Source organism: Oxyura jamaicensis, chromosome 1 (assembly GCF_011077185.1).
Source record: "Oxyura jamaicensis isolate SHBP4307 breed ruddy duck chromosome 1, BPBGC_Ojam_1.0, whole genome shotgun sequence".
Classification (NCBI taxonomy): domain Eukaryota; kingdom Metazoa; phylum Chordata; class Aves; order Anseriformes; family Anatidae; genus Oxyura; species Oxyura jamaicensis.
In genome coordinates this window covers 87629369-87651499 of record NC_048893.1, presented here as the reverse complement: position 1 = coordinate 87651499, position 22131 = coordinate 87629369, and the positions used below count along the sequence as shown (strand labels likewise).

The following is a 22131-nucleotide window of genomic DNA, read 5'->3' as shown; positions in this document are numbered from 1 at the left end:
GTCGTCTAGTTTTATCACAAAGCAACAGTAACTCCAAGTTTTTGCATAGTGTTTTAGTCAGCAGGCTTTGTGGTCCCTTGCTAAGAGATCTGTGTCATTTGCGCTGAGAAAGAGAGGTACTTGAGGAGTGAGGCAGTTGAACGTCAGATAACAAAGACAGCAATTCAGTGTTTTGCCTGATCATAAAGTTACATGCCATGGGTTGAGTTCAGTGGCTGATCTCACCAAGCCCAGGTAAGCTGGGAGTCATACCAACAGCAGACTAGTCTAACAAAGAAGTTACTCTACATTCAAGGGGCTCTGACAAAGACAGCCTTTCTTCTTCAAACCTGGAACATTAAAAAGGCATCCTACCTGGAGAGGGAGGGGAGCAAAGCTTTGGACTGTTGAATCAACTCAACATTCTTGTGTATTACACCTTGTCCTCAACCAGTACCATCCACTTCTTGAGCCATCTCTGCTGTCTCCATGTCTTGGCATAGATTCTAAAAATTGTTGGATTGTGACAGCACAATCCAGTGGTGTCAGCTGCCACACTGAAAAGGGGTGGGTATGTATTACCTCACTGTTAGAGTACAGCTTCTCAGAACTGTCATACTTTCTCTTTCAAGACTGAAAGAAATAAAAGACCAACCTTTGGCCTGCAGAACCTAGAAATTCAGTGTAGCATCTTATGGAGAATAAAATTTGGGAAGTTCAAAAATTCACAGTTTAAATCTAAAACATTAAGTCAATGAGCATCAGGGAGCCTGATTTTGGAGAGAATGCTGCAAAACCATTAACCTGAAATATTTTTGGAGAACTTTCTGTTCAGCACAGTGTCTGCATGAATCTATATTTTGTCTTGAAGGAATGAGTGGAATTATTTGCTTTGTCTGCCTCTCAAGCCTTTTTTGGCCCACTGGAAGAGTGCTTTTTTTTTTTTTTTTTTTTTTTTTTAATATATATATATATTCTGATCAATAAATGCACAAGCTCCCCATTTCCTTAGCCGTCCATTCATGACCCTCCTTAGCACAGACAAAGGTCATCTCTGGGCACCTGGAAATTAACTATATTAATGGGAAAATACATTCTGCTTTCTCACATATTTTCTGAAAACCGTTTTTAGAACACTGACGTTGTTAGTCAACTAAGTACTGCATTTTATGAGGAAGACTGTTGGGATCATTTCCAGTACTGTTAAGAGCCATGTTTTCATGGATTTAGTAAAAAAGAAACATCAAAGTATTGGCCAGATTGTTTTAATTTTATTGGAGTTTTGGGGAAAAGTTAAAACCGTAGTGCTAGACTTACTGCAGCGCCCAACATCCCTGGATACATCTGCTGTAGAAAGGGAAGCAGTGAATGGAAGCACATCAAGCTAACACAGTGTCCAGAAACTAGAGCCACTTCAGTGCTAAGCCCAGCATGGATTAGTAATCTTTTTCTCAACTGGGAATGGTATCCAGGAGGCTTTCTACATGTCAGGAGCCATGAGAATACAGGAACTTTGTATCTATGCTCGATGTACCAGCACCTTCCCTTACTGACTGCCTGAGAGAGGCCTGAAGGTGATGGGGTGGCAATGAAGCAGGAAGAGGAACAGTGGAACAGTTCATCACCGGGGTCCTGCTGTGCCCTTTATGAAACAGATTAGGAGAAGTTAGTGGCTAAATCCATCAGTAATATTCAGCAGAGCTCTAAGACTGACCAGGAATAGAGGCCAGAAGTAACCTTAAGTTGCAACACTTTTAACTAGTTATCTAATCAGAAAGGAAGTTGATACCACGGGGCTGGAGAGACCTGGACAGATTTCAGTCCCTGAGACTTGAAGAAGAAATGTGACCAGAAGAGAAGACATTTTCAGAAGCTTAACAAGGGGAAACTGTTCCAAGATAATTAGGAAAATAAGGTAGAAATAATATAATTTCACCTTTCCTTGTCTTGCAAGGAAGTTCAACTTAACACCAAAATGCTCTGTAAAGAACATGAGGCAGGCATCTTTGACATATGACAGTACACGGGGAATTGTGTTAATCATATTCTTGGATACAATTTAATGGTAGAATATTATACACATATAACCTAAATGAAAGATAAAGTCTGTCCTCTCTGCTTTATTTACTGAACTTCTGCAAAAAGATTACTACTTTTTTTTTTTTCCTCAAAGATGTAAGTATGTAAATATTATATTACTATATTTTCATTATTTGCTATCTATTACCCAAACTAGTAAGTTTTTCAAAATATCTACAGGGCTGATAGATTTTTAGTATTGCCTGTTGGAAATACCCTTCATCTTTCCACACTGATCTTGTAATTTTTGTAAATCTGCTGAGGAGTAAAGGCCCAGCGCAGAAATGCTCCTGATGCTTGGCATTTCACTTGTGACTGGACAAAGCAAGTGGGTCGTAGGCCTGCAATACTACAAAATTAGAGGAATGCTGTATGACCCCTTTATCTTCTGCAGTGGTGTTAACAAGACAAGGTTTAGCAGATTTGCTGCTGCCATCGACAGCATTTATGAAGGTCTTTCTCTGCCTCAGTTTCTCCGTGAACAACTGCCCATCTAACTCTCAAGATGTGCCTGCTCAGGCAGCGGGCAGCCTTCTCAAGTCCTGCAGGAAGCCAGATCCAGCACTCCTGTGGGCCTCTGCCATCACAACCATACAGCACTTGCCTACCCACAGCTCCCAAACCCCAACCCCATCATCCGCACAGTCCACAGCACTGACTCCCACCCTGAAGCCATGCCCTTCAGAATAAAATTAACTTACTGAGTAATGGGTCTAATTATCAATTTTTTCACCACGTTGTCTTCTTGCTATGCTTCTTCCTTGACTGCTCTGCTGCAATTATGCATACTGGGGCCAAACACTCCCCCTGGCAGGAGTCTAGAAAAACTCCACCAATTTTACTGCAGCTCCCCCAGATTAACGTGAGAGTAGCAGACAGGAGAATGTTGCTCATCACTATAACTACAAGATTTATAGTTTTAAAAAAGTAAAGAATGACGTATTTTCTTTTTTTTTTTTTCTTTGCAGAAAGCAGAATTAGTATCAATGTGATTTACACATTTTTCTAGCCTCACTTGCCATTTTTGCAACAATTTAATTCCAGTTTGATTTCTTGAAGTCTTGCAAACATTATTCTATGCATAGCTTTACTCACCTACACACATCTTTTCTGTATAACTCATTGAACATAAAGGTAACAGGTGAAACACATGAAAGGGATATTAGTAGCTAATACAAATGGATAATGTCCTTTCACTGTATTAACTTTCTTTTCTGTCACATAAATATGCAAGCTCTGTCAACCTTGATTCGCCCCTATCCCCCTTCTGAAGTAAAATTGCACTCAGTTTGGCTCGTACACAGGGCACGGACAGATGAGGTATCTGCAGTGGCTGCCTTTCTGGGTTATACTACAGATTAAAAGGGGAAATGAAATAGCAGCTCTAACACCAAATCGATAAATAAACAATGAAGGCATTGTCTGTAAAAGGCTGTAAATGAGTTTTGAGAATAAAGTCTTAACTGAAATGTTTAAGAGTATTACAGATATGAAAAACCCTAAAACATTCAAAAGTAGTTGAACAAACAGCTCAGTAGTATACACTGAGTATTTAAGAAGAACTGAAGAAGAGCTTTTCTTGCCTTTTTGTTTCCCAAAAAGTATTAGCAATGAAACTAGACTTTCAGCTCGCAAAGAAGGTAACATTGGATCTTCTTCTAAAAGTACTTCTCAGAGGGGTTCTGGTCCTAAAAATGCCTTAGTGCTGGGGCAATTCTATCACAAAAATATCACCTTTTGCTCATTCAAGACTTGGATAACCAATAAGAAAAGAAGGAAGCATTCCAGCTGGACCAAGATTGCTAATGTCAGACACATCAGTCGTTAGGGTGAATACCTGTGACTCCAGAGGCTATTGTAAGAGTATTTTTTTCTTTAATTGGTAAGAATAATCCTCTCTCCAAAAGAAGACTTGTAGCCAATACATTTGGAGGGGATTTTTGCAGGCTTCTCATATGATACAATCCTTTTCACTGATTTTCATGTCAAGGAGAGATGGAAGGCGGGAGAGGAACTCAGGCAGGGGAGGAGTTGTAACATGCCCTAGCAAGTGCTGCCTTTTCCCAGTTGATGAAGCATAAATGCTGTGAAGAGATATGCTGAAGTTTTTTGGACAAAGCAAGCATTAGAAACATGTTGCATCTGTGATCTTCTCATACCCTTTTGCCCTTCTACCAATGTTGCAATAATTTAGCTTAAGTAACTATTCTCTTTCATAATGTTCAACATGCAAAAGGATCATATTCTCCTCTCAGAATTAATCACACTAAGGCAAACTAGCCCTACTATTTTAAATGTCCCTCCTGAGACAGGTTCCTCACTTCCCATTTGATTTATCAGCCCTCTTCCACTCATCTTTCAATATGAATTCATCTTCCTGGAGTGCAGATGGCTTCAGCTCTTCATTACTTACTCATGGGGGCTTCCCCTACTGTCCGTGGTGGCAGTGAGGAGCTGGGGTCAATTTGTCCTTTCCAAAGGGACAGGAGATAACTGGCATAAGAGATGGGAGGCCTCTGCTGCCCTCAACTGATAACAGAGGACCTAAGGAAGCATTTCAGACTACACGTCTGTCTGTCCTGCAGATGGCAACAATGAGGTGATAGGACTTCCCTGTCACAGGATCGATCTGCTCTACAGGGGAATGTTGTTGCTGCCGTGATTTTTAGGCTTCCAGTTTTCAGGACAAGAATTTGCAGCCCAGAGTCACGTTTTAACTCAGTGAATGGTGAAAGTTAGGCACACAGGAATACAAGTAGAAAAAACAGAGAGCTGAGCAAGAGCTGCCTAAGCCAGATAAACAGAAATGATCAAAAGAGAGGATCAGCCACAGTCCAGCCACTTACAAAATGATGTGAGAACAGCAGAAATCTCATGATTTTAGCTACGTGATCAATCCCTTTTGGCAACTGGAGTTGCAACTATTGTTTTCTTTAGGAAGACAAGATGCTCAACAAAGGCAAGAGCAGGCTTTGTCTCCTATATCAGCACAAGGAGCGGAACATTGGCACAGAAAGAAGTCCCACAGCTCCAGGCGGTTTAAGCCCACTTCTATCCCAAGGCTGCACACTCACCCCCCAGGCTCTAACTGCAATGTGGAAACCACAATGCTGAATAAAGCCATGCAAGACTGGCAAGGTCAGAAAGTGAGCAAATAGAGAGGACCTGGTTTTTATTTGATTTTTTTGCTTGTTTGTTTTTGTCTTGCTCCTGAACACAGGCACCCAGATTCCTGCTTTGTTTTAGACTAGGGACCTCAATGCTTTTCTGGACTACAGCCCTCAGCTCCTCACTCAGCAAAGGTCTGAGGGACACACTCAAGCTTCCCTGGATTGTTGGGATTGCAACTTCATTCCTAAATATCTAATAAGGCTGCCAGATTTTTAGAGGCAATGAACACATTTACAGTCTCTGGGGAATTGGGTGGAAATCCCGAGTTGTTCTACACCTCTTAAAAATCAGACCCCTGTTTATTTTGATGCTTATGTACAGATTTAAGTGTTTAACTTCAGACCGCATGCTTGAAATCCCAGGCTTTAAAAACTCCATTAAATTCCTTTGCTTGGTGTTTTAGGATCACCGATGCTCTGCTGGGCTGCCCAGTTTCCCCCTCCATTGCCAACAAGCAGTGGGGTAGCAGCGTGGCCTAAGTGCTGGTGGCTGGCACAAGGCCAGGAGTGGTGGGGGCCCAGGGCAGCAACGGGAACAAGTTGGGAGGGACAACAGGCCTCTCATGTGATTTGAGGGGGAGAAACAGTGTGTCTGGGGAGCCCTCTTATTTTGCCTTATGAAACATCATCGTCAAGGAAATATAAGCCTCCTGAGATGCAGCTGCAAGCCACAAGCCAATCACATTGTAACAATCCCCCATATTTTTTTTATATATATATATATTTTTACCAGACTGCTTGATCCTGCCTGTGTTGGTTGGTCAAATGAAGAGAATAGGCTCAGACCTGGAGAGTGGCCAAGATGGGAGCTTGGCAAGACTCTCCACCACCATCACTGCTGCCCTAGCACTGACAGCTGTGCTAAGAACAGCACGTGCTATCAGCTCACAGCAGCAGGGTCAAAGAATCAGTCTACATGAGCACCACTTCAGTGACCGGAAAAAGAGCTGGGCCACCTGGAAGCAGCTAAAATTGTTGCTTCAGTTACATAATTTTGCATCCACTCACCTTGCAGATATTCAGAGTGGCAGAAAAAAGGATGTCCACCTTGCTCTTGCCCTGAACACAGAGGGTGTTACTGTTCTCTAGAACATGTTTTGGCAAGAGTTGCTTCTGATATTCTGTCATTTTAAAGTAATGCTCTTTTTTTTTTTTTTTTCCTTGGTGAAATGTGCTGATCTGATAGTCTTCAGGACCGAAGCTCTTTATTGAACACAGAGCATTTGCTGTGATGACACAGCCAGAAGTGACACAATCTTCTCCTATTTTATACTGAACAAAATGAAGAGGTTGCTACACTAATGTAGACTGTACCCAAATACACAGAAAAATATCATGTTCCCACCACCTAAACCTGCTGCTGGAGCCCTTCAGAGTTCCCTCATTTTTACAACCTGTCCATAAGCAGTAATTTTGACCTTATAAATATCTGATGATATTTATAAACTGATATACAGTATTATAAAAGATAGCAATGCTTTAAAATTCTGGATGATAGCTTATTGGCTTAGAGTCCCTCACTAGCCATCATGTCATTCCCTTCCACATACAACGTTCACTACATAATGCTTGCTACTCAGAGCCACAACTCTCTTCCATTTTCCACATGCCTTCCATCCAGAGCACCTTCTGCATGGAGAAGAACACAGCCCCAGCCTGGCACCAGCAATGACAGACTCCTCAGGAATCATGGGCTGTGGTAGTGAATGAATGAATGTAGCCTTTTACTTGACCCTGAACAGACCTTTCAGATATAAAGACTACACACATTATTTACCTAGCTGGCATCCAGGTAATATTACAACTTTCTGGTGGACAAGAGATGTTCAAGCCACTGCCTACAGCTTTAAGGAACAGCAAACCAACTTGCAAGACCACTACACTGCCAAAGTCCCAAACACTCCCTTGCAGAGCCCGGTTCATGTAACAGGTCGGTCGGCTGTACTTTAATGAAGTTCTGCCTAGACTTCCTGGCCTAGTGAAATAACATTGCTTAAGCTCTCACAGCACTAGTTAGAAGAAAAAAAACAGACTGGACTATGTTATCATCTGTAATACTATAACACACATTTTTCTCTTTTGGCAGTTTCAGCAGCATTTGAAATTTTGCTGTAAAGTCCAAGGAAATCAGAATATGAGACATTTGTTGAGAACTTTCCTCCTGACATATATGTTTCTCAAAAAAGTGCTGACTTGGAGCTCAGAGAATTGAGAAAATTGAAAATTACCCAGTGTAAAGGCACCAAGAGTTGTTTTTTTGCATTGGAAACCTGGGCAGGTTCAAGAAAATGTCAGTGTAACAATGCAATAACTCTTCTGATGAAGGCCTACTGGTAACTGTTGATCTGTACTTCATCAGTGGTTTAAGAGCACCAATCCCCCCCAGGCCTAACTTCTGAGCTGGAAATAACAGTTTTTTTGGTAAGCAATTTTGTCTCATAGATGTCAGACACCATCATCTAAATCTTTGTTGTTATTTTGTTCTAGTGAGTTAAGTTTGGAAATTAAGCAATCAAATCACCAGTCCTCATGAGCTGTAATTTTCAGTTTTGCAAGGAAGATACATGAAATGGAAATTGGCAAACTTGTCATTCCATTTCAGGGTGTCTGGTGAAAATATCTTGGATCAGTAACATATCTGAGAGAAGACTGGAGAATTGGCCAGACGTCCTGTATGAAACATGCCAGAAGAGCCAGAGCAGCATCCATTCAATTCAAATGCGTTTTAAGGTTTAGAAAAGTTTAATTACAGTGAACAGTATTCACTGGTTATGATGTATGGCCTACAGAACAGGGTCCTATAGGAAAGCTGAAATCATCCATTAATTGATAGCTCTATCCTGGGGATGTTTCCCCTTCAACATAAACATTTGTCTTGAGCATTTTTTCAAAATTACAGTAGACTAGAAGCTTGCCAAATATTTAGTGGTTTTGTGAAGTTGTTTGGTATTCATGTCTACTACAGTTCTACAAAAAAACACTTCTAAGAGTCATTGCTTTTACCATATGGCAATCTAGAGAGGGGCGTGGGATAACAAATTTTGAAGATGTGATAAAAAAATATGTGATTTGAGCTGCTTTTATAATTATTAAAAAAAAATGAAGAAGGCTTTGCAGAAGCTGGATTAATGTCTTGCCAATGTTTATTACAATGTTTATCATTAGGACAGTGATATTGCACATGTTCAGTCAATTCCAAAAGACAATGCTGTAATGTTTTCGGCTCTCGGGCTTCCCGCCTTCCTGAGAGTAGATCAGACGGCTGGCGGAAGCTCTCCCCTTCCCCACCCTTGTTTACATCCCCACCAGCCCCACATCACAACCAGGACAGCAGAACGCCAGAGCTTCAGGGCTCCTTGGTTCCCCTCCAGTCATGTGTCAAACAGAGACAAGGTCAGGTCAGGCCAGGCCTTTGAGGAGTGTGGGGAGAAGGTGGACAAGAGGCCTGTCCTATATTTTGCCCTGTGATGTGATCAGGTGTAAACACGTCAACAACCATTTCTCCCTTCTCATTCAGTCACATAAAGGTTGGTCACATCCTAGTGCACAGTCTCCAGCCCTGAGCTGCGCTGACCCACCTTCTCTTTTAACCAAACAGGTGAATTGACCCACCTGACTCACAGACACCTAACTCACTGCTTTTGCTCTGCAACTTGCAAGCTGGTCAGAGTTGTAGTGCTGGTCACAGCTACCAGCCAACTACCATTACATTTAAAACAGCAGACTCGATGCAATGCCAAGGACATGCTCCTCACCAGCTAGCATCCGTCCCTGGCTGGGCATCACAGGTGTGCTGCACTCCCACACCTGCACACTTTGCTCTAAGAAACAGTTTCCTGCTATCCTGTGATGACTCCTTATGACCTTTTTATTTTATTAAGTGCCAGAAAGGTACATGGCAACAGGCTCAGCTGGTAGACTCTGGTAAAATAATTTATACCACTTGAGTGTAAAAGTTAAAATTAGAAGCATCAAGGACAAAAACTGAATTTGTTTTAGACTGGAGCTGGGCTCCCAAATAAGCTATTCTGTAATCCCAGTTCAGTTTCAAGAATGCCTGCCTGGGAAATCCTGCAGAACATCTGAGGACAGCACATCGTGCATGAAGGAGTCTGCCTGGAAAACGTGGGGAAAGTCCCCAGAGACAGTGACATCTTAGTAAGACGTGCCAACCCATATGAAGCAACACAATTCAGTACTATCAGCACGGTTTTGAATTCCCTCAAGAGCTCAAAGGAAGGTTTCTGTTACACAACTCCCAGGCATCTCATCGGAGACTATCAAGTGTCTTGACTTGGTATGGTCACAAATGACCAAACTTGTCTCTTGCTACCTACATTTCAAAAATCAGGTGCTAAGTTTTCAATGTGCATACACTATAAATGCTGTCATATGGAAAACACCCGTAAGCCTTTCATGCCAGGAATGAAGTGAGAACAGGCTTTGTCTATTTTTATCAAGAAGTGATGATATGTACAAGCAGCTTTTCTTTTCTATTTACAGGCCTGGCCTTTTGTTCTCACAGACTGTTTGGAAGGAATATGGAGAGAGGCCAGACTGCAGGACATACAACATCATTTCCTCCACTGTCTCTACTGTTAAGAGGCAAAGTATTAGCTACTTTCCAAAGAATCACTAACCAAAGAACTGCTAGTTCACTTTCAGGTCTTAGTCATTTGTCCTTACTTAGCATTTATTTACTCACACAGTCAGGCAGGAACGTGGGAGTGGCTGTAGACAACAACCTGTACATTCACTGTCTGACATTTGGTGTTCAAGCTGGCAGGCAAAAAAAGAAAACCAATCCTGACTTCTCTCAGTGCCAGACAGCTGCTCTCTGTGTTCCCTCTGTGCCTGACTTCAGCTTTTGATACCCCATTGTTCAGCTTCTGCTGTGTCCTCTCCTCCTTAGCTCTGCCTCTCACCTCATTGCAAGAGCTGACATGACACATGGACTTCCAGCTTGGCTTGCAAAATTTAAGGGGTCAGTCAAGACCATCTGAGACCTCTGTGTCCAGTTCCTACTCTCTACGAAGAGGCATGACACTACCACTTCTCTCTGACACACATAGATTAATAATTTAAACAACAGTGTTTTCCACTTGCTAGGTATTTAGCTCATGCATTTATTTCTCCTACGTGTTGGTTGCTGGTTTTTGTTTGTTTGTTTTTTTTCCATCTGGCCAACTAGCTACAGTGCTATGGTTTCAACCATATGTAATTGCTCTTTCAAAATCCATTTCTGTCTTGGGATCTCAGCAACTTAATTCCCACAGGAAAGATACACTGCAGAACTACTGGTGAATCAACTGCTTTATAGCTAGGCCACAGCCAAAGGGTTTTCATTGACACCTGAACATGTTTCATCATTTACTAACAGCCAGTTCTGTGCTACTCCCTAGCAGGATCCTAAAGTCTGATGCAGTTCTTCATGCCGGGTGCCCAATTCGTATTTCATGACAGATTTTTCTTGAAGGCACACAGTCAAATTTAGATTCAGAAATCCTAACACCCTCTTGAGCTTTATTTCCTTCCACAAACAGAAGAAATATTTGCTGTCTGTCAGATGCCCTTATTTGAGAGAACTTTTATTAGTATTTATGTTGGTGCAAGTCCACGTCCTTTACTAGGAATAGGATTAGATATGCAGCAAGGTTCCCTGCTGGAGGTGTTCCAGTATCTCAAGCAATATGTCTTAGCTGTTATAAATGATAGCAGCGACACCAGTTGCATCACATACATGGGATAAAAAGTCCAAAGGATAAAATTTAGGAATACTACTTCTCTATATCCCGATCATTGCACTTCAGATAACACAGGCTATTAAATAAGATGTAAGGGAATTTAAAGGAGCAATTGCCACCAGCAGGAAGACGTGCAAGGCCAAAAGAGTAATCTAATATGGATGTAACTGGACTATCATAAGGGATTTTTAATTCAGGGCTTCCTGACAGGCATATAGCTAAGATTTTTCACCTAAAGAACAATGAAACCTCATTTTGAATTCATAAGGACTTGCAAGACTTTGGAATGCAAGCTCCTCTGACAGTGCTCTAGATTTAATCATTTTTTGCACATGAATCAGATCTCCTTTAGTTCCTACCTGGTGCTGAGTATTTTCTTCTATTACTGAAGATGGAGGAAATTCAGGATATTCTTCAAGTCCAAGGGCCATTCAGCACCTCTCAAGGGCAGCACCTCTGTCAACACAAGAACAGTCATAGGTTATCCTTTAGAAAACACATATTCTATGAAATGTTTGATCAGACAGCTTCTATGCATGCCTAAAATCTGAAACACATGTATCAGGATCCTGTTACTTATGAATTTTGATCTTTTATATCTATTAACTTCTTAAAGCTTAAGCTCTCCCTAGTCTTGCCACAGAGCCAACTATGTTGTTTTCCTTTCCACAAACTCTATACCAGGGTTCATCTTAAAGTTGTGAATATGTTCATCTCTCCCTAAATTGAGCTACAGAGAAGGATCATCATCAATTAGAGGATTCTGTCTACTGCTGCGTTTATTTCTGGATCTGGCAGTTCCACATTATAGATGAAGCTTTAAGCAACAACCTTTTTCTGTCAGCGCTCTTTAAAGTAACTGCAGATGTAGGCTATTTCCCAGAAAAGACACTGACATTTTATGAGTGCACCCTTGTATGTGCATTTGCAGTGGTGCCAATAAAACTCCAATCAGTACAGATCTGAAAATGTTTCATGTATTACTGAGAACATGACTGCACAAAGAAAGCGGTACATTAGATTTTTTTATTCTTTTTAAACCCAGATGTTTGCCCTTTTCATGTACTTTCTGCCTTATACACCACTACTAATAAAATTTCCTTCCCACTCCTCATAACACTGCTGACAATAAATCAGTTTCCTAGGCCACGTGGAATGGAGGGGGAATCACTGTCATTCTGAATTCTTTGAACATTATTTCATGTTTTCAGATAGCCAGAACCACAAGGAATAAACTCAGATGATTTGTTACAACTGGATAATAGTGACGTACCCAAAGGAAGTGTATGTTCAGTCATCATTACTAGAATTGGGCATCTGTATAGATTTCAGAATATGTATTTGGGGGGGGGGGGGGATGGGCTAGAAGGAGGGCTTGTTAGCAGTTTTAAATTACATGCACTTGGTAAGGGCAGTTATATTTGAAGTGAGCTAACCAACACTAAGCTTATTAGAACTGGATTTTGCCAGCTGTGTTTTGTTCTTAACAAAATCTCAGCTGTTATATTTTGCTTCTTCTATGACAAAATTAAAAAGCCTGTCACAGTTTTGGCCATGGACTTTTAGCCTATAAGAAAGGGAAAAACTATTCTCTTTCCAAATTTTCCCTCAAACAAAACATTAATTAATGCTTTAGAAGCATGGAAAATATTTTAAAAGACAATGTCAGACATTAAAAATACATGCTACATGTACATCACCAATAAAAGTGTAGGTGCTCACATCTAAAAATAACCCCAAATGCCACCAGCCAAAATATAAATGAGGGTTACTAACAAACTTCTTATTGCTCAAATACACTGTAAATAAACCCCTATTCTACAAGGCTGCAATTACAACAGTCTTCTGAAAACTGTCTCCCAAGTTTAACTTGTGCTAGATGTTATTCCCGTACTGTGTGATTTACTATTCAGATTCTAGAGTTTGTTTCATCTTCTCATCCAGTTGGAATGCTTCAAATGACACCTGGCCACTGTACATCACCCCAGATTCTCTATTTTCAGAAGTACAACATCTGCTAAACAGAGAACCTGAAGGGACACATCCAGCAATGTAGCTATTTCTGTAGAAAGTACTTAAGGAGTACTTAATTACTGAGTTTTTTTGTTATCAGCAGAATATTCATGGGGCTGCCTGAAGCTTCAGCTACAGCAGTTGTGCTGGTGCTTCTGTGTGCCTTATGGAGAAGGAGCTGCAGGCGCGTGCTGGCTCCCAGTCGGAGCCTCACCTGTGGGATGCAGTGTGTGCCAGTCCTGGCTGAGCTCTTCTCAAATGCTCCAGATTCCTTTTTAATATTATTATTTAAGGGAGAAACAGAGGATTTTCATATACAGCTTTTTCCTTGTGTCACAAAGGCACTGCTGTATGTCTGTACATTGGAAGTTATCAGGCAAGTCTTGTCAAGCATGTTGTGTAAGAGCTCCATGAGGTTAATATTTCATGCTAACTCTCCCCTGCAACTTTCACCCTATGGTTAGATAGTCCAGTACTGAGTAAAAACAATTGCGATAGTGGCAGTACAGCCCAGCCCGGCTTGCTATTTCTGTGTATGGCAGAGTTCCCTCTCCCACCCTGTTCCCTTCCCATCTGTCAGGAGCTGGGAACAGCTCTCTGCTTTCTGCCCTTGCAGTCTTACATCATTCAACAAGAAGTGATGGCTGTGCTGCGCATGTCTAGACCCTACAGTAAAAGGGCTGATGCTTAAATTGCCTGAGATTGGAGATGCTGAGTCTGCTGATGGATCTGACCTCAGCACAGCTTTGAAGAGGGAGTCTTCACTAGGACAAAAGGCTAAGAGAAAGGCTGGAAAGCCAAGAGGGTTCATCAATTTAAGTTTCAAGTTTGTGTGCTCATAAAACGGAACTTAGCCAGTGGGCTCAGGTACAGTTGTTTTGGTATACATGTAGAAATGAAGTTTGGTGAATTAATAAGAATCTGAATGTTTTGAACCTTCTGAGACAAGATTTGGGACACAAAGCTGTCCACTTCAGTAGGTTAAAATAAAAATCAGCTTACACCTCAGCTTCAATCCCTTCACAGTACCAAAATTAGTTTCCATCAAAAGCTTAACAAAATTACAACGTGAGTGTCCACATGGACACCAAGGAAATGACAAATATTTGGAAACAGCTCTCTTGGCTATTACTCCTCTAGACCACCCTTGTTTCCATTCATTTCCCTTTACTCACCTAAATCAGTAACTAACTAGTTATCTGTGATGACTGAATCAATTCTTAGATCATTACAAAAAAATGTTTGAAATGAGATTTGTTCCTTCTGCTTCAGTGACTGAAAACTGGACTTGAAATTTTGGTATATAATTGACCTCAGCAAGGCACAAAACAGATCCTACACTGACGGGAACAATCCTGGTCTCCTGGGAAAGGAATGTATGAGACTCGAGTGCCCTTTTATCTTGTGACTGTATTTTCCTTAAACAGAGTAAAAAAATACTAAATGAAAGAGGTTATGGCATAAATACTGATTCCACAAGGCAAAAATAGAAAACAAAATTGATAAGAAAAAACATAATGAATGAATGTGATGAAAAGTGACTACAGACCAGAAAGAAAGAGATCAAGAAGAAAGACCAGATGAAACCAATAACTTGAAAAGGATCTAGATGTTATGGAAAACAAATCAGTGAAATATCAAGAGGAAAAATAAGCAAAAAAGAGATGCCTCTGAAAACTGCAGGCTGCAGGAAAGAAAGCTAAGAACAGGGACATAGGCAGGAGTAAATAATAAAGATTAGAAAACGAAGTATGTATTTGAATTGGCACAAACAAGAGAAAATGACTACAAATATGGCAAAAATATTTAATGCCCTGTAAAATAGTTATATGCTTTCTGCATATAACAGACTGGCTGGTATTAAAATATTTTTCTAGCTCCAGACTTCACTTGACATTAAGAATTCTTGGAAAGGTAGGCTACAGCCCTGTTTTTTCTGCCCCAGGCCTTTTCTGAAGATGGAAGCACGTACATGCTGCTGCTTCTGAGCAACCTCATGTGGCTGCCTCACTTTGAGCAGCCCACTATGTGTCTTTCATATCAGCCTAGACTATAGAAAATACTGTATGTATTACTATACATAATCCTAGATGAGCTGTCTGACCAAACACAGAGTGTACCAGCCTGGTACAATTGCTTCAGTAAATTATGGCACTGGTGAATACATGATGAGGACTTCTCCATATGTAACATGATCGAAACAAGAACCATGACTCACGGAATGCTCTCCTAGTGGAAACTCTTAGCTATTCCTATGCAGTCAAAAGTATTTTAAGACCATTCTGTGATTCAATTTCATTATAAATATGCAATGCTTGGAACATATATTTTATCCTTAAAAAAAACCCTAAGGCCCCTGTTGAAAGTATCCTTCTCATTTAACAGATAAGAAACTGGGTGAAAAAAATAGTGTGTAACTGAAGTTAGTGAGAAGACTCAGTGATAGGGTCAAGGGCAAATATCAAAGTTCCCTTCAGCCTTGACTAAAATATAGTGACTTGGGTTTTTTATATGTGCTCCAGTGTTCTGTGTTGGCAAACAGTCCTCTTGAAAAATGTCCTTAGAATACTGTGACAGAAGTCAGGAGTTTTTGGTTTAGTTTTGGTTTTGGTTGTGTTATACAGCTTTGAATACAATGCCTGTACTCCAAAAGTCATTTGCTCGCTACTTTGGTAGTCAGAACCCAAGGTTTGGCATGATGTCTGGTTACATGAGCTCCTCAGTGAACATCAAGCACATAGGGAGGGGGAACTTTCCAATCCCTCACTGAAGCATACGAAGTTCTACGTTTTCCTGACAGGTAAGCCATGATCCAGTTGTGCCCGGAATTATATAGCAGCCAGTTTTCTCAGGACAGGCCTGAAAGATGTGCTCTCACTCACTGTACTTATTTATGGTGAATCATTACGAGAAATAGCTTGGGGGTGGTTTGTTTGTGGGTTGTTTTCTGTTGTTGGTTTGCTTTTTGATATGCACTGCATAATGGAAAAAAAAAAAAATCTATAGTCCCCAGAAATGACACGGATGTAGTTAGCCTTGACTTTGTAATGAGGCTTTCACCTGTAATCAAGTTTACAAGAAGCGAATTCAATCATTTGCTAATAAAATGCCACCCAAGACATCCAGAAAATCCTTGTCATGTTGGCACAGCAGATAGAAGGGGCTGCAAAGCAAAGGTCCTTCCTTTTGCCTTTGACACTACACCAAAAACCGTAAGACAGGGTTTGCAAAAGTGATCAGCAACTGACAAGACATTTTTTTCCATGTTGTAGGCACCTAACTTCCAATGGACACAGCCCTTAAGCTAGACACTGAAGGCAGATGGTGGTAATGCTCTGAGCATCCAACCTGAAATAATGCATACTCCCAGAAAATCATCTGCCTGGTTTCTAATCCCCCACCTTCCTTAGCATTATCGTACTACTCAGCATAAGGGTCCAGCACCCAAAATAACAAGTATCTGGAGAATCTTAGTCTCAGCATATTCCTTTTTTCCCACCTATAAATGCTACATATAAAATAGATTTATTTATTTTTTGTTTAGTGGATACCCCATGGTCCAGATAACTCTGACTGTGTGTAGAAATGCAAGATGGAAAAACAGCAGCTCCCAGGCAGCCTTACTGATGTATATTGCTGACCAACAAAATGTAAAGCAAGCCTCTGATCATTTGCCAGGGTCACATCTGGGTGCAGAGAACACAGTGAGATCACAGGGGGAGATTTTATCTTGTTCCTATTACCTGAATGGATTATGACATATGTTTTTCATTGGATAGGCAAATTGACTTATATAAAATAAAAGCTTAAACATAGTCTATTTCTTAAGCCATGCTTTCCTAAGGTTTGTTCAGATTCAGAGAGGTATGTCTTACTTTCCTTTTCAAGCCTTCATACTTGCTGCCTGGGTTTATCAAAATATGTTCCTAGGGGGCTGAGGATAGGTTCACTATTTCTAGCTTTTTCTGCCTCTCTCAAACTATCAAGGGATATCACTAAGAGCAAAGAAGCCATTAAGTTCTGAGAGCTTACAGATTAGGAAAAGCAACAATGAGAAAATAGTGTTTAAATAGAAAAAAATAGATGAAATCTGATTAGGAAAGGTTCATAGGTATGAAATGCCTTTTGGTTACTTGCTCAGCATTATTTGAAAATTATCTAAGGATGTACACTCTTCCTAAAGGTAAACATTGCACAAACATGGAAGCACTATTTCTCTTTGCAAGTCACTGGCCCCAAAGCTGTCAAACTGTCCTAATGAAAGCTCAGTATACTGCCAGATGCCTTAATGTGGACTAAGTAGCCTCACGCCAATTCCAGTCACAAAACATTCCCATGGCAAAAGCCATTAATGTATGGGGAACGCTGATAATTCCTCAGGTAACCTCAATCGTGAGGCCAGAAAGTCATTCAACATCTTCACCATTGATTTCTCTCTTAGCAAGTCAGGTTTGGGACATATGGAGTGCTTTATAATGCAGGTTTGCCTGTGGGAGCATACACTGGCCTCTGCTATAATGCAAGCCCCACAAGAAATAAGAACATCCCCTGTAGTTAGTTCTTTATGACTAACACTTAGGTGTTGAGAAGGGGTTGCCTACACCAGTGGAGTAAGGAGGGCTCCATATGCACCCAGGCATCCTTGCATGGACCCACAACAAGGCTCATAAAACTATTCTTTGTGCTCATGCTTTAGGTTTTGTTTTCCTTTTGGAACTTAACTCATTTTTATTAAGTTGCTCAATAAAATTTAATGGGATTGGAGTTTCAAGCTGTGCTGAAGAGTTTACAACGTACAAAACACTGGCACTGAGAGTAAAAATGACAAACTCATTAAAATATTTAGACATTGTACTGGTGTAGCCGCTTTCATTCAAGAATTTCAAAAACACATTCTGATCGTTAATCATCACTCCCAGATGCCATGTATAAAAAGTATTATTGAACCAAATACAGATGAGACATAGCAAAGATGCTAATTGACTTGGCTGAGCTCATCTGGGACTTAATCTAAATATTCTGTTCAAGTACACGGGTATTGCTGTTGCTGTTGCCTTTAAATGGATCCAGAGGATTGACCACAGCTCTGGAAGAGAATATAAGCAGCCGGATCTGGTCACCACACCTGGCCTGCTCCCAGAATGAAAAATGGGAATGGGTATTGTGGGTCTGTGCTGAAAAACAGATTTTGCTATGTAATTTTATGGTTTTGAAAGATCACATTTGCCATGTGCACGTGCACATTTTTCTTTGGTTCTTTCCTCTCCATATATCACTCTGGTAGTAACCCCCTAATCCAGGTACCTTCAACCTGTTTGCAACCTGACGAAGTTAAAAAGAGTTGACATATGCCTATGACAACACAACTCAGACTGGAGCCCCAGTAACAGTGCAGACTAAAACAAAGAGATTCCACCTGCCTCTAAGTCTGGGCTGAGTCTGCATCTCTAGTACATAACAACAACAATCTTTCTGAGTGTGAATCACAGAATGGTTTGGGTTGGAAGGGACCTTAAAGCCCATCCAGTTCCAACCCCCCTGCCATGGGCAGGGACACCTCCCACCAGCCCCATCCAGCCTGGCCTTCAACACCTCCAGGGATGGGGCATCCACAGCTTCTCTGGGCAGCCTGTGCCAGTGCCTCACCACCCTCCTAGGAAATAATTTCTTCCTCATACCTAATCTAAATCTCCCACCTTTTCATTTAAAGCCATTACCCCTTGTCCTCTCCCTATACTCTCTGACAAAGAGTCCCTCCCTATCTTTCCTGCAGGTCCTTTTCAGGCACCGGAAGGCCACTGTAAGGTCTCCCCAGAGCCTTCTCTTCTCCAGGCTGAACAACCCCAGCTCCCTCAGCCTGTCTTCACAGCAGAGGTGCTCCAGCCCTCTGAGCATCCTTGTGGCCCTCTGGACTCGCTCCAACAGCTCCATGTCCTTCTTGTGCTGGGGGCCCCAGACCTGAACACAGCGCTCCAGGTGGAGTCTCACAAGAGCAGAGCAGAGGGGGAGAATCACCTCCCTCGCCCTGCTGGCCATGCTGCTTTTGGTGCAGCCCAGGGTAAGGTTGACTTGATGAAGGTTGATGTAACACCACTGATGTGAAGTAAAAACTGAAAGTCATTTTGAACACCATTCTTCAGAGCACTACACTATAGTGAAACAGTGAGTCACTTGTGATGGGCCGTTTGTTCCAGGTAGGAGGAAGGTGGAGGCAGGTCTTCTGGTAGTATAGCTGACATCCCACTTTTTGGGTGGTATGTTCCTGAGGTTCCTGTAGTTGTCCCCCTGTACTCGGCTCTGGTGAGGCCGCACCTCGAGTACTGCGTTCAGTTTTGGGCCCCTCGCTACAAGGAGGACATGGAGGTGCTTGAGCGAGTCCAGAGAAGGGCAACGAAGCTGGTGAAGGGTCTGGAGAACAAGGCTTGCACGGAGCGGCTGAGGGAGCAGGGACTGTTTAGCCTGGAGAAGAGGAGGCTCAGGGGCGACCTTATCGCACTCTACAGGTACCTGAAGGGAGGCTGTAGCGAGGTGGGGGTTGGTCTATTCTCCCACGTGCCTGGTGACAGGACGAGGGGGAATGGGCTAAAGTTGCGCCAGGGGAGGTTTAGGTTGGATATTAGAAAGAACTTCTCTACTGAACGGGTTGTTAGTCACTGGAATAGGCTGCCCAGGGAAGTGGTTGAGTCACCATCCCTGGAGGTCTTTAAAAGACATTTAGATGTAGAGCTTAGGGATATGGTTTAGTGGAAGATTTGTTAGCGTTAGATCAGAGGTTGGACTCGGTGATCTTGGAGGTCTCTTTCAACCTAGACTATTCTGTGATTCTGTGATTCTGTGATTCATGTGTTGATCCCTGTTACTGACAGGGATGCAACAAATTAGAAGATGACAGGTTAGAGCCAGGAATGTGGCTGTAGTGCTTCAGATGCAAACAGGTCTTCCTGCACAGACCCACAACAAACCTTCTAGGAAGACTATCCTTTAAGCTCACTCTTGTGGATTTTTTTTTTTTTTTTTTTTTTACTTTTCTGTATGTAAATCATTTTTGCTAAGCTGCTTAATAGCCCTCAAGCACAGGGCACCTATGCATCCAAATATTTACTGTCAGACTGGTTCTTGGTAAAGCTGTTACGTTCCAAGAAGACATAGTCCAAGGAGCACTACAGCAGCAGCTAAGCACAGCCTGGCAGGGAAGCACATACTGCAAGGCAAGCCCACAGGTACCACATTATCTGGTCACACACTGCTGCAGGTTCTTTCCATCTCAAAGGTTCCTATGGCAGGCATACATTCTTCACACAGATGCTGTGTATTTTGAATTCTTTCCTGTATAAATACTCAATATAAAGTCAAGAAACCATGTATGTACGTTACCCAAATTCTTACAAAACTTTTCAGTCCTTGGAAAAAAAAACACTGTTTGAAACCCTGATTTTAAAGTTTTGTTTGTTTGCTTTTTACCTTCTCTCCCTTTTCTTGGTGATTGCTGCTGGAGTGAGGAAAAATAGCTAGTTTTAAGAGGTCAAGATTTTATCTTAACCTGCCATACAAGGTGTAGAGCATGTAGAACATGTAAATGTTCTACAGGACTCTTTCAGAAGCTGTTAATTGCAATAATGTCACTGTTTAAGATCTGGTTGATGATTACAGATTGCCCATAGCAAAAACCCATGGGAAACTTGTACAAGAAGAATGGCTGCTGGTACAGCTTTGCTCATTTCAAAACATAAATGGGAGCCAATAGGTTGATGGGATCTGCTCTTGACTTAAGACAAGTTTATTATTCTAAACTGCTTTTGAGAGTTTCCCTGGGTTTCAGCTGGTAAAAATAGCAAGCTCTGCAAAGACACAACATAAGATTTGCAATAAATATCCTTTTTAAAAATCATTGGTCTTACTGTTCCTTCACAAGTTTAAAACCTGAAAATAAATTTGCTTAGGGCCATGGTATCATTCACACTAATATCCAAGGCATTAACAAAATAACTTTGTTTGTATGTTCATAAGTAATTTAGTCTCAGTCTCAGAAAGCAACTCCTAACTTCAGAGGGGTTCAGGAAAAGGTGGTTATGAAGTTATTGCCAAATACTCACATGTAACAAATGTCCTTCTGTGTTAGAAGTGTATTAAGTAACAAGCAAAACCCTTCTGTTTTGGAAACTGAATTTTTCATCCAGATATCAGTTCCTAAGAGGTTATTACAGATGATGTTTGGACTCATGATGTGTGCTTGTGCCATCAGAAACAGGCCTCTAAAATAAATGCAGTACCTTGAATTGAACTTCACAGGCAAACTGGGCTCTCTTCAAAGTGCAAAGAAAGTACTGCTGTTGTTTTCACAGCCTCTCACACCAAACTTCACATGAAATATTTCTGGGTCCAGAAGGGTCCTATAAGAGAAAAGTTCATAAACCTTATTCATATCATGTACTAACAACTGCTGTCTACGGTAAAGGTGTTAGGTGATGATGATCCTGCAGTGAGATACTCTTCTTTATTAATACAGCTCATTTTGCCAATCAGATAACGTCCTCCTAGCTTCTACACCAAAACATACAAGTCCTGTCAAGGCTTTTATGCAGCAGAAGGATTAGGAGTCAAGGGCAGAAACTAAAATTATTATCTGAAGAAAAATAGGCTGGAAGAAAGCATAGCTAATGTGCTATGTCATATGCAGAATCCAGCTGTATGACATCTTCCAAATGTGATTGCCATGCCATTTCTGCACACCAAGAAATAATTGCTATGTGGATACAAGTGGGCACAGAAAGGGCAGATGGATCTATTGCTGTGCAGGTCTGCAACCAAAGAATAAAGCAGCATATTACACATGCAATTGACATGGATGTAATTCTTGCTTTTTAGCAGGAGGAACAAGGGCAACTCCCTGTTCTGCTTCCCTGACAGCAGTTACTGGCTGTTGTTCTCTGTAGATTGTTTTGGTGTCTAGATTAGACACCCAAGGAGAGCTCCAAGGAGATTTCTTCTTTGATATTTCTTTGTCTTCTCATATATTGCACAACTTTGTGACTGATGTAATGGAACAAGCATAGGACAGGCAAATGCTGACAGCTCCACCATGCCATAACGCAAAAGGAGTCCACATCTATAGGTAGAGTCAAGTATTGTGGCCCTCAACCAGCCAG

At 41.4% G+C, this 22131-nt stretch overlaps 1 long non-coding RNA gene across 2 annotated transcripts in view; it reads right to left on the bottom strand.

The window, feature by feature from the left end:
- The window catches only part of LOC118160340, a 239339-nt gene that overhangs the window by 64993 nt on the left and 152215 nt on the right, over positions 1-22131 (bottom strand). For both annotated transcript variants that reach the window (XR_004747425.1, XR_004747426.1), the window contains exons 4-5: positions 21256-21375; positions 11332-11428 (exon numbers count right to left, since the gene is read on the bottom strand). This is a non-coding gene — a long non-coding RNA (uncharacterized LOC118160340). The remainder of the gene's footprint in view (positions 1-11331; positions 11429-21255; positions 21376-22131) is intronic.